At 35.1% G+C, this 17,148-nt stretch overlaps 1 protein-coding gene across 1 annotated transcript in view; it reads right to left on the bottom strand.

Annotated features, from left to right (window-relative positions):
• The window catches only part of CNTN5 (contactin 5), a 1,390,102-nt gene that overhangs the window by 1,043,259 nt on the left and 329,695 nt on the right, over window positions 1-17,148 (bottom strand). Inside the window, exon 2 of the mRNA XM_058687390.1 lies at window positions 6,711-6,838. The gene's annotated coding sequence lies outside the window, so the exon portion shown is untranslated. The remainder of the gene's footprint in view (window positions 1-6,710; window positions 6,839-17,148) is intronic.

Genomic DNA, 17,148 nt, shown 5'->3' on the forward strand with positions numbered 1-17,148 from the left:
TACTTAGGTTGGGTGGCTGAGGGTGAGCTGATTAAGGCTAGGCTTAGCTGGGATCGTTCACCTGAGGTGACTATACTATACATATTTATTTTTGTTTATTTTCATGGTGATGGGAAAAGAGCAAAAGAGTTCATGGAAATATACAATGTATTTTACGGCCTTAGGGTCAGTGTACTATGACTTTGCTTCATTCTATTGACGAACGCGAGCCACATGGTTAAACCCAAAGTCAAAGGGCAGGTAAATACTTTTTTTTTTTTTTTTTTTTTTTTTTTTTTTTTTTTTTTTTTTGCTACATTAAGAAGAACTGAGGTAGCCTGGGTGGCTCAGTAGGTTAAGCGTCTAACTTCTGCTCAGGTCATGGATCTCCCAGTTGATGAGTTTGAGCCTCGCATTGGTCTCTGTGCTGACAGCGCAGATCCTGGAGTCTACTGCAGATATTGTCTCCCTTTCTCTCTGCCCCTCCCCCACTTGCATTCTATCTCTCTATCTCAAAAATAATAAATAAACAAAAAACTTTTTTTAAATAACTGGAAAGTTAAATGCCAAATAATAAAGATACAGAGAGAGCTAAAGACAAAATAGCGATCTACCATGCTGGTGAAATGTAAACATGCAAATTTTTTCTACAGCAGATCTAGAAAAAGTATTAATTGCCAACATCAAATCTGTTTTTATTTTACAAGCAAAAGAGAGCTATTAAAATTTGGGGGACCCAGATGTTTCACCATAATCTCATTTTTTCTTTTTTTAATTGTAGCTACATTTGTCCTTTTGTTCATTCACAGACTGTTTTTCTTATTTAAAAATATATTTCTTTATGTTAAGGTCATGAAGTTAATACCAGTATTTCTTCCCAATGTTTAAAACTCTACTTTTTCAATTTAGGTTTTAATTCTAACTTATTTGTTTATTTATTTTGCATGGCATACTGAGAGGCCTGATTTCATTTTATTTTTTCTTATGGATAACCTATTTTACTAGAACAATGATATTGTTTATTCTTTCTCCACTGATCTGCAGCATCACATCGCTTGAACACCAAACTTTCATGAAGACACAGAAAATTATCTGTGCTTTGTTTTATCAAAGGCCTACCTTGGGAGCCGACTGTATCCCACTAACACACTATCTCAATTATTTGTAAAGTTGAACCAAAATGAAACTAGTTGAGTAAGGAGTAAGACTTTTTATGAAATGATGTCTCCCATCTATGAACATGATATATCTCTGTTTTTATGCATTTCTTTAGGCTTGTATGTGTGTGTCTATTTTTTGTTTGCTTATCTTTAGGCATCCTCTTTAACTGTCAAGATTAGCCAAAAAATTAAAAAAAAAGAAAGTCATTGTATTTTAAGCAGAAAGGACTGTAAACATTAGGTGCTTATAAACTGTTAGAAGTTCTGAAGGAACAAATGTCAGGAAAAAACACTGCAAAATTTTCAATTAACAACTAGATTTCAGAGTCAGAAATTGCAAAAACTGTAGATAACTGCCAGCAATGATTGTAGCTTTTAGCACTGAGACATATGATACTAAAAAAGCATCTGGAGCCACTGTAGCTGGAAGGACAATGATAAGATTTCTGGTTCTCTTATACCTCTGATATCTCATGTTTCCCACTGAACAGCATTTAATCCTTAATCTTGGTGGCAGGTCTTCCTAGAAACATAGTTATTAGGCCCCCAGGCCCCCTAATGTATTGAAGAGGACAAGAATGAGGAAATAGTGTTATGTGTCAACACAAAATCCAGCAGAGAATTATATAATCATTGTTTCAATTATAAATGGAAGTTTTTTTCTTTTGTATGCCAATTTCTAATATTTATAACAGATGGCTCACTTTTCTATGTTAATCGTATAACACAACAGCCCCAGAGTGTAATTATTAATACCAAAAAAGGAGCTGTATCTACTTTTTTTTCTTCCTGCCCCTACCCTCTTCCTCACTACCTCCATCTCTTTCTTTACTTTCTTGTTTCCCCTTTATTTCCTTCCTCTCTCTCTTCCTCCCTACCACCCCTTCCTCCTTCCTTCCTTCCTTCCTTCCTTCCTTCCTTCCTTCCTTCCTTCTTTTCTCTTTCCTTCCCTTATTTCCTCCTTAACTCTTTCCTACACTCTCTATCTCCCTCCTTCTCTTCCTTCTTTCCTTCTTCCTTTCTTTCTTCTTCTTTTTTAAATTATCAGACTCCATAAAGGTTTGTCCTACTCAGTGACAAAATAGTATCATACTCATTCTATTACAATAGTAATCATATTAAACACTTTTCATATGCCAAACTCCAAATATATGTGTAAGAGTGTGTGTGTGTGCCTGGATAAGAGAGAAACGATTAGATAGATAGATAGATAGATAGATAGATGATAGAAAGATAATAGACGATAGAAATACAGATAGATGATAGATAGATACATAGATTTGACTTGCTTAATTTCACCTACTTGCACCCTTGTAAAATGAGACATTATCCACTTCTTAAAGCTGAAGGCAACTTGAGGTCCATGGCTATTAAGCCAAGTATCTACAGTTAGCAAATTTACAGCAGAGATTCAATCCTGGGTCAGCCTTATTCAAAAGCCTATAATTGTTCCATTTGTCAAAACCACCTCAATACACTCAGCACATGTGACAGATTTTAGGGAAAAGTCTGTATCTTATTAATCAATGTCTGTCTGGGATTCACCCTGTATAGTAGGCTTCATACAGAAAGACTAAGTGGATTTTAGAATTTCAGGCATTTACTGGTAGTGATATATCTTCTCATATATTTTGTAGGATAGATTTGAAGTGTTCAGGTAACTGAGTATTCAGGCTAAGTGTTTCAATTGCAGGTATGTAAGCAAGATTGGACAGAATATTTCTTATATTTGAAACATGCTCCAGAAAAATCATTCTGTTTTTTTTTGTTTGTTTGTTTATTTGCTTGCTTTTCACTCCCAGTCTTCCTTGGCATTTAAAAATACAGGAAAGCATGACATAGCCTACACATCAGTATTTTCTATTTTCTGTTAATTTTTTTCCACTACAAAAATATTTAATAAAAGTTATTATATACTGGGCAAGTGTTATGTATGAGATATTTTGCACACATTCACACTACCCAAAGTGTTTGAATGTTTACAATTTATGAATGCCTTGCATCATGGTAGCGAAGGTTTATGCACTACAAAACCTAGGCACTGTCACATTTTCACATCAAAATTTATTACTATTTTTTCCTTCTTCTTGCTTTGGGAAAACCCAGTTTCCTTTCCTTTCCTTAGAAACTCCAACTTGAGAAATATTAATTCACCATATCTTCTATGAATAAACTGATTCTGAAAATAATCCCTTGGTAGTAACTCAAATCACCCCTCCCACCTCTACAACTAGCAGATAGAAATAAATGTTATCTAAGAAATTCATACAACTTCAAATTATATAATATTTCATGCCCAGTGATAAATCACTTATTTAAGTCATTCTGTTTTGGTTCACATGTTAAAGTATTTTTGTATACTTTATATAGCGGAATCATTCCATCCTCCTTACTGACCATTAGAAATTGTACATTTGTACATTCCCATAGATTTCACACACTACACCAGAAAGACAATGGTGGACATTCCATTTAAAAAATATTTCAAATATTCAGCCAAAATAAACTCCATGGAACTTCCACATTATTTTATGTCATCAGTTTTGGTTACAACACAGTAAACATAACAAGTAGCAGTGCTATTAACATACACAATACATATGTAGCAACTAATGTAAGTTAAAAGGTTCTTTTTTCCTTTCAAGTTTTGATGTAATTGTCGAGACAATTAAGATAAAAATTAAATTCCCATTTTTGAAATTGGGAGAACATCCAAGTATTTTTATCAGCTGTAATACTCTATGACTGCACACACTGACAGTAAGGAATAGATATTTTTCAATAGATGGAAATTCTACTATTTCTGAAAATCTATAAGCCTAGATCCACTCAGGCTCTTCTCTAATGGAATGAAGCTCTCTTGGAACTGTGCCAATGCTTACTGGATAAGAGTTGTGTAAGTTATTGAGTGAAACATTTCATTCTTAGAGGATGAACTCAGGACCCTTCAATATATGTTGCCTCTTATTATGGCAGGAATTTAGTTGATTGTGTCAAGATAAAACTGTCAATGTCTCTCTTGAATGTTTTTAGTAGTCATAGTGACAGATTGGGTGCAAGTACATGAATGAAATAGGATTTATTTAAAGTGACACCATGAATCTACTCTCATCAGATTCATCAATTCTAATTCACTTACATCTTTTTGGAGTGCTCAGTCCGTCTCACTTGTTTCAATTGCTTCTTATTCTACCAATATTCTTTTCAATTAGGTGGGCAGAGCAATAACAAGAGTGACTTAACAAGAGTGAACTGTGCTATGCCAAAGCTGCTTCCATAGGTTTCTTGTACATTTAAGAAGCTCTATATTCTCAATTTGAAACCTGGATTTATTAATAGCTTCACAAAAAGTCTTGATTTATTAATAGCTTGACAAAAAGTCTCCTCTCAAAAATTAATTAGAGTTCTGTTGAATTACCTGAATTTAATACAATTCAGCTCATAATTGATAGAGTGCACCAGCTCACAGGTGGCAAAGACATTAACTCCATTCTATTTCCATCTGCTGATATGTCTACCATAAACTTAAATTGCATATCAATCATCCATCTGGAAGTGAGCATTAGATCCAAAATCTTCTTACCTACAGCTGCTATGCTGTGTTCAGTTGTCTTTCTTTGAAAATGTCACAAGCACCATAAATAAATGGTTTCTAACATTAAAAAAATCTAATTAAGGTGTCTACATATAATTTATCTCCGGTATTCACAGATATCACAGAAGTACTAAGTTAATACAGGCTTTGATTTGATAAGATGTTCTAGTAGTTAAGAGTTAAGGACAAAATGTGTTATACACCTTCCAAGATTTATATACATAATTCGTAAATAGATCACAAATTAAATTTTATTTTGTATATATAACCTATTCGGAGATCATTCTCATTGTAACAAATAGAACTGTGATGGAAAAATTTGGCTGAAAATTGTGTCTAATATTAAAATGTAGCAATGGATTAATTTATGGGAATCTATTCTTTTCCATGGTTTGGAAAAGACTCTCAGAGACTTTCACTGTCAGAGGCTTTCTATCCACTTCTTTATCTTTTCTCTTCCCTTGTTTTCCATTCTTTGGGGAAATGTCAAAGTTATGGTTGCTTTTCTCCACAAAATTAATTTAAGGATAACTTGTACTGTACGGGCCTTCAATTAGGGCCTTCAATAAAAATGACAAGCTGATATGATTTAATGGAATGAATGAAAGACCCTTGATATATAAAATTTTCTGCAGTTACCTTCCAGAATTTTGGCCTGACTTGTGAAAGTAAAATTATACTGTCAAACGCTTGACACGTACACTCTCCTCCAGAACTACCTCAGATTCAGATTTAGTTACTTTCTTTCTTTAACTCTAATTTTCAAGCCTGAAGAAACTGAAAACATGCAGTAGGCTGAGTAAAATATTTTCCAATATTTTTAATCAGTTAACTTGAATTAACCTGACAAATTAAAGGATATATATATATATATATATATATACCCTAAAATTCGGTATGATATTCTCAATATTTGATAAATAATTAAAAAACAAAAATAAATAATTCTTTTTTTTATTTTTTTTTTTAAATTTTTTTTTCAACGTTTTTTATTTTTTATTTATTTTTGGGACAGAGAGAGACAGAGCATGAACGGGGGAGGGGCAGAGAGAGAGGGAGACACAGAATCGGAAACAGGCTCCAGGCTCCGAGCCATCAGCCCAGAGCCTGACGCGGGGCTCAAACTCACGGAGCGCGAGATCGTGACCTGGCTGAAGTCGGACGCTTAACCGACTGCGCCACCCAGGCGCCCCCAAAAATAAATAATTCTATATAAAAATTATTTTACCTCTAAGGTGGTTATCTAAAGATACATCATAAATATTATAGTTAAGTAGTACATGGTAGATGTAATTTGAGATGACCTGTTGATGTCCACTTACTCATTAATATAAACATGGATTAATCATATATTCTAAAATATTTTAATGTGTTAATTTTAAAGGACTGTTAGGTGCAAATAGATGCAATTAATATTTAATGGTTTGGGTTATTGTATAGCATTATAAACATGTGGAGCACCACAAAAATCATACAGATCACTTTCATTCAGAAGTTCCCTATTAAGGTAGGGATGACTCAAACTCATTCTGCCCATGACTTTCTTCTTATATAAACTTAAGCATGATCTTCAAATTCAAGCCATCAAAAGGAACAACATCCATCCACTACCACATTATATGTTATTTGAGGAAGAAGTAGGATGCTATATCAGAGTACTATTTCTCTTATTGTTTCCAGCAATTTAACACAATATTCATGTGCTTAATATAAACTTAATAAGCAAACCATAAACTTAATAAGGAAAATATTTTACATTAATATTATTTCTAGAATATTTGTAGAATGTTTAGCTGACACAATCAAGGCTTTTTTTTTCCAATTTGAAGATAAAACACTTATTTTGAGTATATAATAAGTTTACCATACTGAGCAATGTTAAGAAGTTCCATAAATGATGTATGCGGGTTTTATGTATTTTTCCCTTCAACATTCCTTTCAGTTATAAAGGCAGATTAATAAAAGAAAAACTGTACCTGCTTTCTGAAAACAGTGTCCAAGTTAGAAACTTCAAAAACAAACTTGCTTATCTTTTTGCAGTTGTCATGCAAAAATGATGCTTAGTAGGTCTTGAATGACATAAATAGCAATCCTTGAAGGCCACCTGTTAAGGAACAGGCTCTATTTAGTTATATAAGAAATGATTGTATACTATTATACTGTTTAACCATACCAACACATATTTATAACACTTTAAACACTAGATATTTATTTAGTCATTGTTTTTTTAAGATTTAATTTTCCTCTGTAGTTTATATATTATAATAAACACAGAAAAATATCACTTTAACCCAATTTTCATAGATTTCAATAGTTTAAATCATTTAACACAGAATGCAGACAGGACATCAATATAGAAGCATTGGATTTAAGCTACACACAAGAGCAGATGGTCTTAACATATTTAGAACATTCCATCCAACAGAAGAATATGCTTTCTTCTTATAGATTCATGGAACTTTTTGTAGAATAGAAATATGTTATACAACATAAGTCAATACTTTAAGAATATTGAAGATTGAGGAGGGGTCAACATGGTGGAAAAGTAGGGGAATCCATACTTCCCATGTCTCTCAAACAAAGAAGGGTTGAAGCCAAAGGACTTTGAACCCCAAGAGTCTGGGAGGAAAAGAGACTGAGTCTACCAGGGAGAAAATGGGACAACCTGATGGGCCATAGGTGGGTGATTGCAAACTGAAGGAGATAAAATGGGCTGTGTAGGCATGGAGGGGAGGGATCCCCTTCTGTAGAGAGGCAAAAGGAAGAGAAAAAATGGCTGGGGAAGTGTATGACAGTATCTGGACAAGAGAAAAAAACCTCGGAACGGGACGGAGAGGGATCTCACCTCTAACTGCAGGTTAGAGGATCTCTAAATGCAGATCCCATTTGTGGACTGGGGCCAGCTGCCCTGTTCACACACCTGGGGAGGAGTGAAGCCACTTCCGGCTTCGGTGATAGATCAGGGGCACAGTCTGCAGCAAGAGAAACTGGTCCCCTCCCCTGAAGTGCTGCAGCACGGGACAAACCAGCCAGGACCACATATTGGGAGGTGCTTCCTCAGTACCAGGGTGCACAGAGTGGGAGTTTAATTCCCAGCCAAGTGCCAAGGCAAAGGAGTGGGTGGAGTGAGACAGACTGCCTCACCTGTGCCCGCAGCACAGTGAGGACAGCTCCAAATGAGTGATTTGGGACACCCAGTCATGGAGAAGAGACTGGAGGGTCACCATTTTTCTCCCCACCACCACCAAGGCGGGACTCAGGGATGGGTCCACAGGGCGCACAGTGGAGACAGCACCAACCTACACCAAACCACGCCCCTTCCCGCCAGGTAACTGTGTATCTACTGGAGCAGGATAGACGCTGTGGAACCAGACAGACCCCTCCTCCAGACCAATGCTGCTGCATTGCCTGGATTAATTCCAGGACAATTCTTGTTATATAGATATATTCTCCCTTCCATTTCTTCTTCTTATCTCTTCCCTCTGCTAGGCTGGTTACTCTGGTTGTTTGTATGTTTAACAGACATATTTAACACATTCTCTTGATACATGTTCTACACCTTCTTCTTTACATTTCTTTCTCTCTCTCTGGAATAATCAAGCAGTATAGTTTTTCTATATGGGTAACTTTATCTTGGTTTCTTTTTCCCTGATTCCTTCCTTATTTTCTTCTCTCTCTCTGGATTAAGCCTTTTAGTCTCTCTATCTGGTCAATGTTTATTTTTTTTTTCTTTTGCCCCACCCCTGTCATTTCTCTCTTTATATGTGCTCTTCCATCAGCACCACCTCCACTATGTTCTTTACTTGTAGCTGGTATTTCTGGTTTTTGCTTTTGGATTGTTTTTAGTTTTTTTGTTATTTGTTTTTCTTTATTTGTTTGTTGTATTTGTTTGTGTGTTTGCATATTTTTGTTTCCTGTTTGTCTGTCTGTTTGTTTTCCTTTCAAGGGCTACTTCAAGGAACAAATCAAAGCACATCTGGTGGGGGGTCCAAAACATCACAACAAGTAGGGAAATAAAATAAACGAAGTCACAACAAGAGAGAGCAAGGAACACGCTCCAAAAAACACCTCCTAAATGGCCAGGTCCTGGACAGTGTATGAACCCCCTTTAACATAGCAGTACTCACAGGTGAAGAGCACATAACAAGCTTTTAAAACTCATAAAGGACTGAAAACTAGCCAAAATGATGAAACAGAAGAATTCTCCTCAGAAGAAATTCCAGAAAGAAGTGACAGCTAAAGAATTGATCAAAACAGATATAAGCAACATAACTGAACACAAATTTAGAATAATAGTCATAACATTAATCACCTGACTTGAAAAGAGCATATAAGACAGCAGAGAATCTATTGCTGCAGAGATAAAGAGACTAAAAAATCATCATGATGAATTTAAAAATGTTATAAATTAGGTGCACAATAAAATGGAGGTGGCCACAACACAGATTGAAGAGGCAGAGGGGAGAATAGGCAAATTAGAAGATAAAATTATGGAAAAAGAGAAAGCTGACAAAAAGAGAGCTAAAAAAAAAAAATCCAGGACCATGAGGGGAGAATTAGAGAAGTAAGTGATTCAATCAAACAGAACAATATCTGTGTCATAGAAATTCCAGAAGAAGAGAGAGAAAGGGGTGGAAGGTGTACTCGAACAAATCAGAGCTAAAAACTTCCCTGATCTGGGGAAGGAAATAGGCATTGAAAATCAAGAGGCACAGAGAACTCCCTTCAGATCTAACTTGAATCAATCTTCTGCATGAAATATCATAGTGAAACTGGCAAAATACAAGGTTAAAGAGAGAATCCTAAAAGCAACTACGGATGAATAGGCCTTAACATACAAAGGTAGGCACATAAGGGTAGTAGCAGACCTATTTACTGAAATTGACAGGCCAGAAAGGAATAGCAGGAAATCCTCAATGTGATGAACAGGAAAAAATATGAAAACAGGAATCCTTTAACCAGTAAGCATGTTATTCAGAATAGAAGGAGAAATAAAGGTTTTCCCAAACAAAATAAAAACTGAAGGAATTCATCACCACTAAACCAGCCCTACAAGAGATCCTAAGGGGGACTCTGTGAATTAAATCTTGCAGGAACCACAAAGTACCAGAGACATCATTACAAGCATGAAACCTACGGATATCACAATGACTGTAAACCCATATATTTCAATAATAACACTGAATGTAAATGGACTAAATGCTCCAGTCAAAAGACATAGGGTATCAGAAATATAAAAGTCAAGATCCATCTATATGGTGTCTACAAGGGACTCATTTTAGACCCGAGGACACCTTCAGATTGAAAGTGAGGGGATGGAGAACTATCTATCATGCTACTGGAAATCAAAAGAAAGCTGGAGTAGCCATACTTATATCAGATAAACTATACTTTAAATTAACAAGAGATTAATAAATGTATTATATAATAATTACAGGATCTATCAATGAGGAAGAGCTAACAATTATAAATGTCTATGCACTGAAATCGGGAGTACCCAAATATACAAAACAATTAATCTTCAACACAAGCAATCTTATTGATAAGAATGTGGTAATTGCAGGGGACTTTAATACTCCAATTACAACAAAGAACAGACATTCTAGACAGAGAATCAATAAAGAAACAATGTCCCTGAATGATACACAGGACCAGGTGGACTTGACAGATATATTTAGAACTCTACATCCCAAAGCAGCATAATATACTTTCTTCTCGAGTGCACATGGAACATTCTCCAAGACAAATCACATAATGGGCCACAAAAAAAGCCCTCAATAAATACTAAAGAACTGAGATCATACCATGTACACCTTCAGATCACAATGTTATGAAATTTGAAATCAACCACAAGAAAAAGTCTTGAAAATTGTCCAAAAGCATGGAGGTTAAAGAACATCCTACTAAAGAATGAATGGGTCAACCAGACAATTAGAGAAGAAATTTAAAAAAATGTATGGAAACAAATGAAAATGATAATACAACAATCCAAACCTTTTGGATGCAGCAAAGGCAATCCTAAGAGGAAAACACATTGCAACCCGGGCCTATCTCAAGAAACAAGAAAAATCCGAAATACAAAATCTAACAGCACACTTAAAGGAACTAGAAGCAGAACAGCAAAGACACCCCAGACCCAGCAGAAGAAGAGAAATAACAAAGATCAGAGCAGAAATAAACAATATAGAATCTAAACACACACACACACACACACACACACACACACAAAACACAAAAAAACAGTAGAACAGATCAATGAAACCAAGAGTTGTGTTTTTGAAAAAATAAACAAAATTGATAAACCTCTAGCCAGGCTTCTCAAAAAGAAAAGAGAGTAGACCCAAATAGATAAAACCATGATTACAAATGGATTTATTTCAAACAATCCCTCAGAAATACAAGCAACTATCAGGGAATACTATGAAAAATTATATGCCAACAAAAAGGACAACCTGGAAGAAATGGACAAATTCCTAAACACCCACACACTACCAAAACACAAACAGGAAGAAATAGAAAATTCGAACAAACCCATAACTAGTGATGAAATCAAATGAGTTTTCAAAAACCTCCCAACAAATGAGTCCTGGATCAGATGGCTTCCCTGGGGAATTCTACCAGACATTTAAAGCAGACTTAATACCTATCATTCTCAAGTTCCAAAAAATAGAAATGGAAGGAAAATTTCTGAACTCATTCTATGAAGCAGCATTACTTTGATTCCCAAACCAGACAGAGACCCAGCAAAAAAAGAGAACTACAGGCCAATATCCCTGATGAATATGAATACAAAAATTCTCAACAAGATACTACCAAACCGAATTCAACAGCATATAAGAAGAATTATTCACCATGATGAAGTGGGATTCATTCCTGGGCTGCAGGGTTCATTCAATATTCACAAATCAATTCACAAATCGCAAATAACATGATTCATCACATTAATAAAAGAAAAGATAAGAACCATATGATCCTGACAATCGTTATAGAAAAAGCATTGGACAAGATACAACATCCTTTCTTAACAAAAACCTTCAAGAGAGTCGGGATAGAATGAACATACTTAAACATCATAAAAACCATTTATGAAAAGCCCACAGCTAATATCATCCTCAATGGGAAAAAACTGAGAGCTTTCCCTAGGAGATCAGAAACACAACAGGAGTGTCCACTCTCACCACTGTTTTTTTAACATAGTGTTGGAAGTCCTAGCATCAGCAATAAGACAACAAAATGAAAGAAAAGGCATCAAAATAGGCAAAGATGAAGTCAAACATTACTTTTTGCAGACAACATGATACTCCATATGGAAAACATGACAGACTCCACCAAAAGTCTGCTAGAACTGGTATGTGAATTCAGCAAAGTCACAGGGTACAAAATCAATGTACAGAAATCAGTAGTATTTTTATACACCAAAAATTAAGCAACAGAAAGAGAAATAAAGACACCAATCCCATTCTCAATTGCATCAAAGACCATAAAATAACTGGGAATAAACCTAACCAAAGATGTAAAAGATCTGTATGCTTAAAACTATAGAAAGCTTAGAAAGGAAATTGAAGAAGACACAAAGAAATGGAAAAAAAAAAAAAACATTCCATGCTTATGGACTGGAAGAATAAATATTGTTAAAATGTCTATACTACCCAAAGCGGTCTACACATTCAATGCAATCCCAATAAAACTTGCACCAGCATTCTTCTCAAAGCTAGAACAATCTTAAAATTTGTATGGAACCACAAAAGACCCAGAATAGACAAAGTAATATTGAAGAAGAAAACCAAAGCGGGGGCATCACAATCCCAGACTTTAGCCTCTACTACAAACTGTAATGATTAAGACACACATGGTATGTGTGGCACAAAAACAGACACATAGACCAATGGAATAGAATAGAGACTCCAGAATTGGAAACACAAAAGTGTCAGAATGGATAAATAAAACAAGACCCATCATTATGCTACATACAAAAGACTCATTTTAGTCCTAAAGACACCTGTAGTTGAAAGTGAGGGGGTGAAGAAACATTTGTCATACAAATAGACATCAAAAGAAAGCCAGAGTAGCACTACTTACATCAGACAAACTAGATTTTAAACCAAAGACTGTACAAAAGATGAAGAAGGGCACTATATCATAATAAAGGGATGATCCAACAAGATCTAAAAAGTATAAATATTTATTCCCCCAATATGGAGCACTCAAATATATAAAACAATAACAAATGTAAAGAAATTAACAGACAATAATACAATACTACTAGGGGACTTTAACAACCCACTTCCATCAATGGACAGGTTACCCAGGCAGAAAGTTAACAAGGAAACAGTGGCTTTGAATGCCACACTGGACCAGATGTACTTAACAGATATATTCAGATATTTCATCCTAAACCAGCATAATACACATTCTTTTCAAATATATACGGGACATTCTCCAGAATATATCACATACTAAGTCACAAATCAGGCTTCAACAAATACAAAAAGATTGAGATCATGGCATGTATCTTTTCTAATCAAAATGTCATGAAATTTGAAGACAATCACACACCCACACAAAATTGAAAGACCACAAATATATGGACATTGAAGGACATGCTACTAAAGGATTAATGGGTCAACCAGGAAATTAAAGAAGAATTAAACAGTACAAGGAAACAAACGAAAATGAAAACATTAAGTTCCAAAACCTTTGGGATGCAACAAAAGTGGTCATAAGAGGGAAGTATATGGCAATACAGATCTACCTCAGACGGGAAGAAGCAGTTCAAATAAACAATCTAACCTTACACCTAACAAAGCTAGAAAAAGAGTAATAAATGAAGCTTAAAGCCAGCAGAAGAAGGGAAATAAAAAAGATTAGAGCTGAAATATATGATATAGAAACTAAAAACAAACACTAGAACAGATCAATGAAACCAGAATTTTTTTTCTTTGAAAAAATTAATTAAATTGATAAATACCTAACTTTTTTTTCCTAAAGTTTTTAAACTTTGGCAGAGTGATAGCCACCTAAGCAACTAAGTAAAGAATCATATTTCTTTCAGTTTGGGCTGTCTCTGGGAGTAATTATGTAAAAGTCAGAATTCTGTGTTTCCATTAATGACAATAATGTCTTAATATATGACACATTATTTTTGTCTCCTATTTCATTGAATTAATGAGAAAATTAGATGAGATAATGCACAGAAGTTTACCAACATGCATGGTACATATTGAGCATTTAATAAATATCACTAATTATTATTTTCCCACTTTATGAATTAATATAACAAAATAAGAAAATATAACTAAGAGTTGTGTTGTTATGATTCTTGTTTTTAAATTCCCTCCTTCAGTTTTCTTCTCATAAACAAAGCCTTCCACTCATATTCTAAGTAAGCTCATGCCTGTCTTTTAAGACAGTATGTTGTAGTGAAGAAACAACATCTGAAGTCAGTCATATTCTGCCACACTCTTAGATCTTGAGAAAGTCATTTAGCATTTCTAAGCTAGTGTCTTGAAATGCAAATAATGATGTCAGATCCTCTTCCTGCTCGAAGGATTATAATAAAAGTTTCAAGAAATAATAGATGAGAAAGTTCTTTCTAAACTCAGTTTTACATGTTAGTTGCTATATCTCAAGTTCTACCTTGTAAAAGTTTATGACCTTTGCCAACCTATCTTTTTCTCCATTTCTTTTAAAAGTAGATCAAACTTCACCAAGAAATCCTAGGTGAATTAATCAGAGAAGGTGTGTTGTCTCATTATCCATAACCCTGATTCACTCACCTTTGGTCAACATGAATTTATCTTATGTGAGTCTACATTTTTTTTTTCACTTTAGCATACGTTTTGCTTTGTACACAGGGAAACAAAAAACAAAAAACAGTCCTTTACAACCGGTTTAAAATTGCGGAAAAAAAAAGCATCTAACATTTTCCTTTTCTACATTCCTAAATTCCTCTTTTTCAAATTACCTCCAAAGCATGTGGCATGTATCTTTCTTTTTTTCAGTTTATCTTTTAGAACTTTTTGCAGGTGACTGCCTTTAATAAAATCTGCTTTCAATTTTTCATCTCTAATGGGTCAATGATTAGAAAAACAAATAAATGAATTTAACATGAAAAAAAAGCTTCTGTTTAAAACTTAATTGGTTGTTAATGTTTATTTATTGACAATATATTAATTCCAATACAATATCCAACACTACTCTATTCTTCAAATAACTTGCCCATCTTAAGAACTTCTTTGCATATTAAAATTCCTATTAAGAAACGAGGTGCCCTTAAGTGTGTATATGTATCCTGAAAAGAGCACATACAATGACAGGCTGACTCTGCAAGACATCTGGGTTAGGGGTGAAGGGTAGGGGATGGTGTGTGTTGGGGATTATTTCAAGAAATAATGAACCTGGTCATCCAATTTCTGTTGAAAGAGAAATAACCTAAACTAAGAATAGGTAAAAAAAAAAAAAGTGGACAGTGGCAAATGTCTTGGGTCAATGTTCTAGGGCTAAAGGGAACCATTAAAAGATTGGTGTTGTGGGCTCAGTTTTGCCCCTCCAAAACTCATGCTGAAGTCCTATTCCCCAGTACCTCAGAATGTTACCATATTTGGAGATAAGGTCTCAAAGAGGTGATTAATTAAAATGAGGCCTTTAGGTAGGCCCTAATGCAATATGACTGGTGTCCTTATAAGAAGAGAAATTTTTAACCAGAAACATTCATAGGTATAGTAGTAATAACCATGTGAAGACATAGAAAGTTAAGTCAAGAAGAGAGCCTTAGAAGAAATCAAACCTAACAACACCTTGATCTTGTCCTTCCATCCTCCAAAACTGTGAGATAAATTTCTGTTGTTTAATCCACCTAATCTGTGTTATTGTATTAAGGTATGTTTACATATGAGGTTGGACACTCTACCATCCACTGAGAAAGAGACATTAAACAAATAAATACACAGAATGGTTTGGCCAACTAATTAAAGCCAGTCTCCATTATCAGCCAGTCTAATATTTGCATGTGGACCCATGAACAAAGTGGCAACCTTGTTAAAGACAGAGGTTAGGCATGGGCCCATGAACATAAGAACTTACACAATAAAGTGGATCCAACTACTACCACTATACAATGTCCAACCTACATTGAGCTCCCACTGTCTTCCACCAGTTTGGTCCTATTCCATGAAAACTTTAACCAGCTGCTTGGTATCAAGATAAATACATTGATTCCAACCTGGAAGGGGAAGGGATTCTCCCTGACTAGAATCAACACACATTTTAGGTATGGGTTTCTTTCCCTTACCCTTAAGTCTTCAGCCAGTACTACTCTCAAAGAAGTTACCAAGTGTTTGAGCCATGACATAGACCTTGTATGATATTGCATAGGACCAATGGCCACATGTAAAAACAAAAGAGGGTACATCAGTAGACAAGGGAACACGGGATTCTCTGGTTTGATCACATACCTTACTAACCAGAGACTCAAAGGGATTACTCTTAATGGTATTTATTTATTTAATAATGTTTTTTTTATTTTTTCAGGAGAAAGAAACTCTCTCAGGAGAGAGTATGAGCGAGGGAGGAGCAGAGAGAGAGGGAGACACAGAATCCGAAACAAGCTCAAAGCTCTGAGTTGTCAGCACAAAGCCTAACGAGGGGCTTGAACTCACAAACTGCAAAGTAATGACCTGAAGTCAGACGCTTAACTGACTGAGACACCAAGGGGCTCCTTCTTAACAGTATTTAAATACATGCATCTCCTCCATCTTAAAAAAATATATGTGTGTGTGTACACAAACACATATACATACATACACACACACATCCTTTCTGAGAACCAATAAGGATATCTTTATATAAATATACTACAAGGAATTGGGCTAATGTGAAATGTGATTATGGAGAGCAAATCTCAATATTTGGAGTCAGCAACGTGGAGGTGCAGGAGAGCTGGTGGTATTGTCCCAGTCTAATTCTGAAGACCTGAGAACCACTAGAGTCAAATGTTATAGATATAGTCTGAAATCTGGCAGGCCTTGGTCTAAAGACCAAAGAAGAGCCTGTTTCAGTTCAAATCTGAAAACAGGAAAAAGAAATTGATGTTTTGACTTGAAGGCAGGAGGAATCCTCTCTCCCTCACTAGAAAGTTAGTCTTTTTGTTCTATTATGACATTCAATTGATTGGATAGGGTCTACACACATTAGGGAGGGAACTCCACTTTGCTCAGCCTATGGATTGAAGTGTTAATACTTTCCAGAAACACTCTCCCAAACATACCCAGAATAATGTCTGGCCCAGTCAAGTTGACACATAAAACTAAGCATCACATTTTCTTAATGTCGTATCTTTAATTTTTGCCTTATTTCACTGTCATGAAACACAACCACATTCCTCAAAAGGGATATCTATACTTATTGTCTTCATTT

The sequence above is a fragment of the Neofelis nebulosa genome, chromosome 10 (genome assembly GCF_028018385.1).
Source record: "Neofelis nebulosa isolate mNeoNeb1 chromosome 10, mNeoNeb1.pri, whole genome shotgun sequence".
In the NCBI taxonomy this organism is placed as follows: domain Eukaryota; kingdom Metazoa; phylum Chordata; class Mammalia; order Carnivora; family Felidae; genus Neofelis; species Neofelis nebulosa.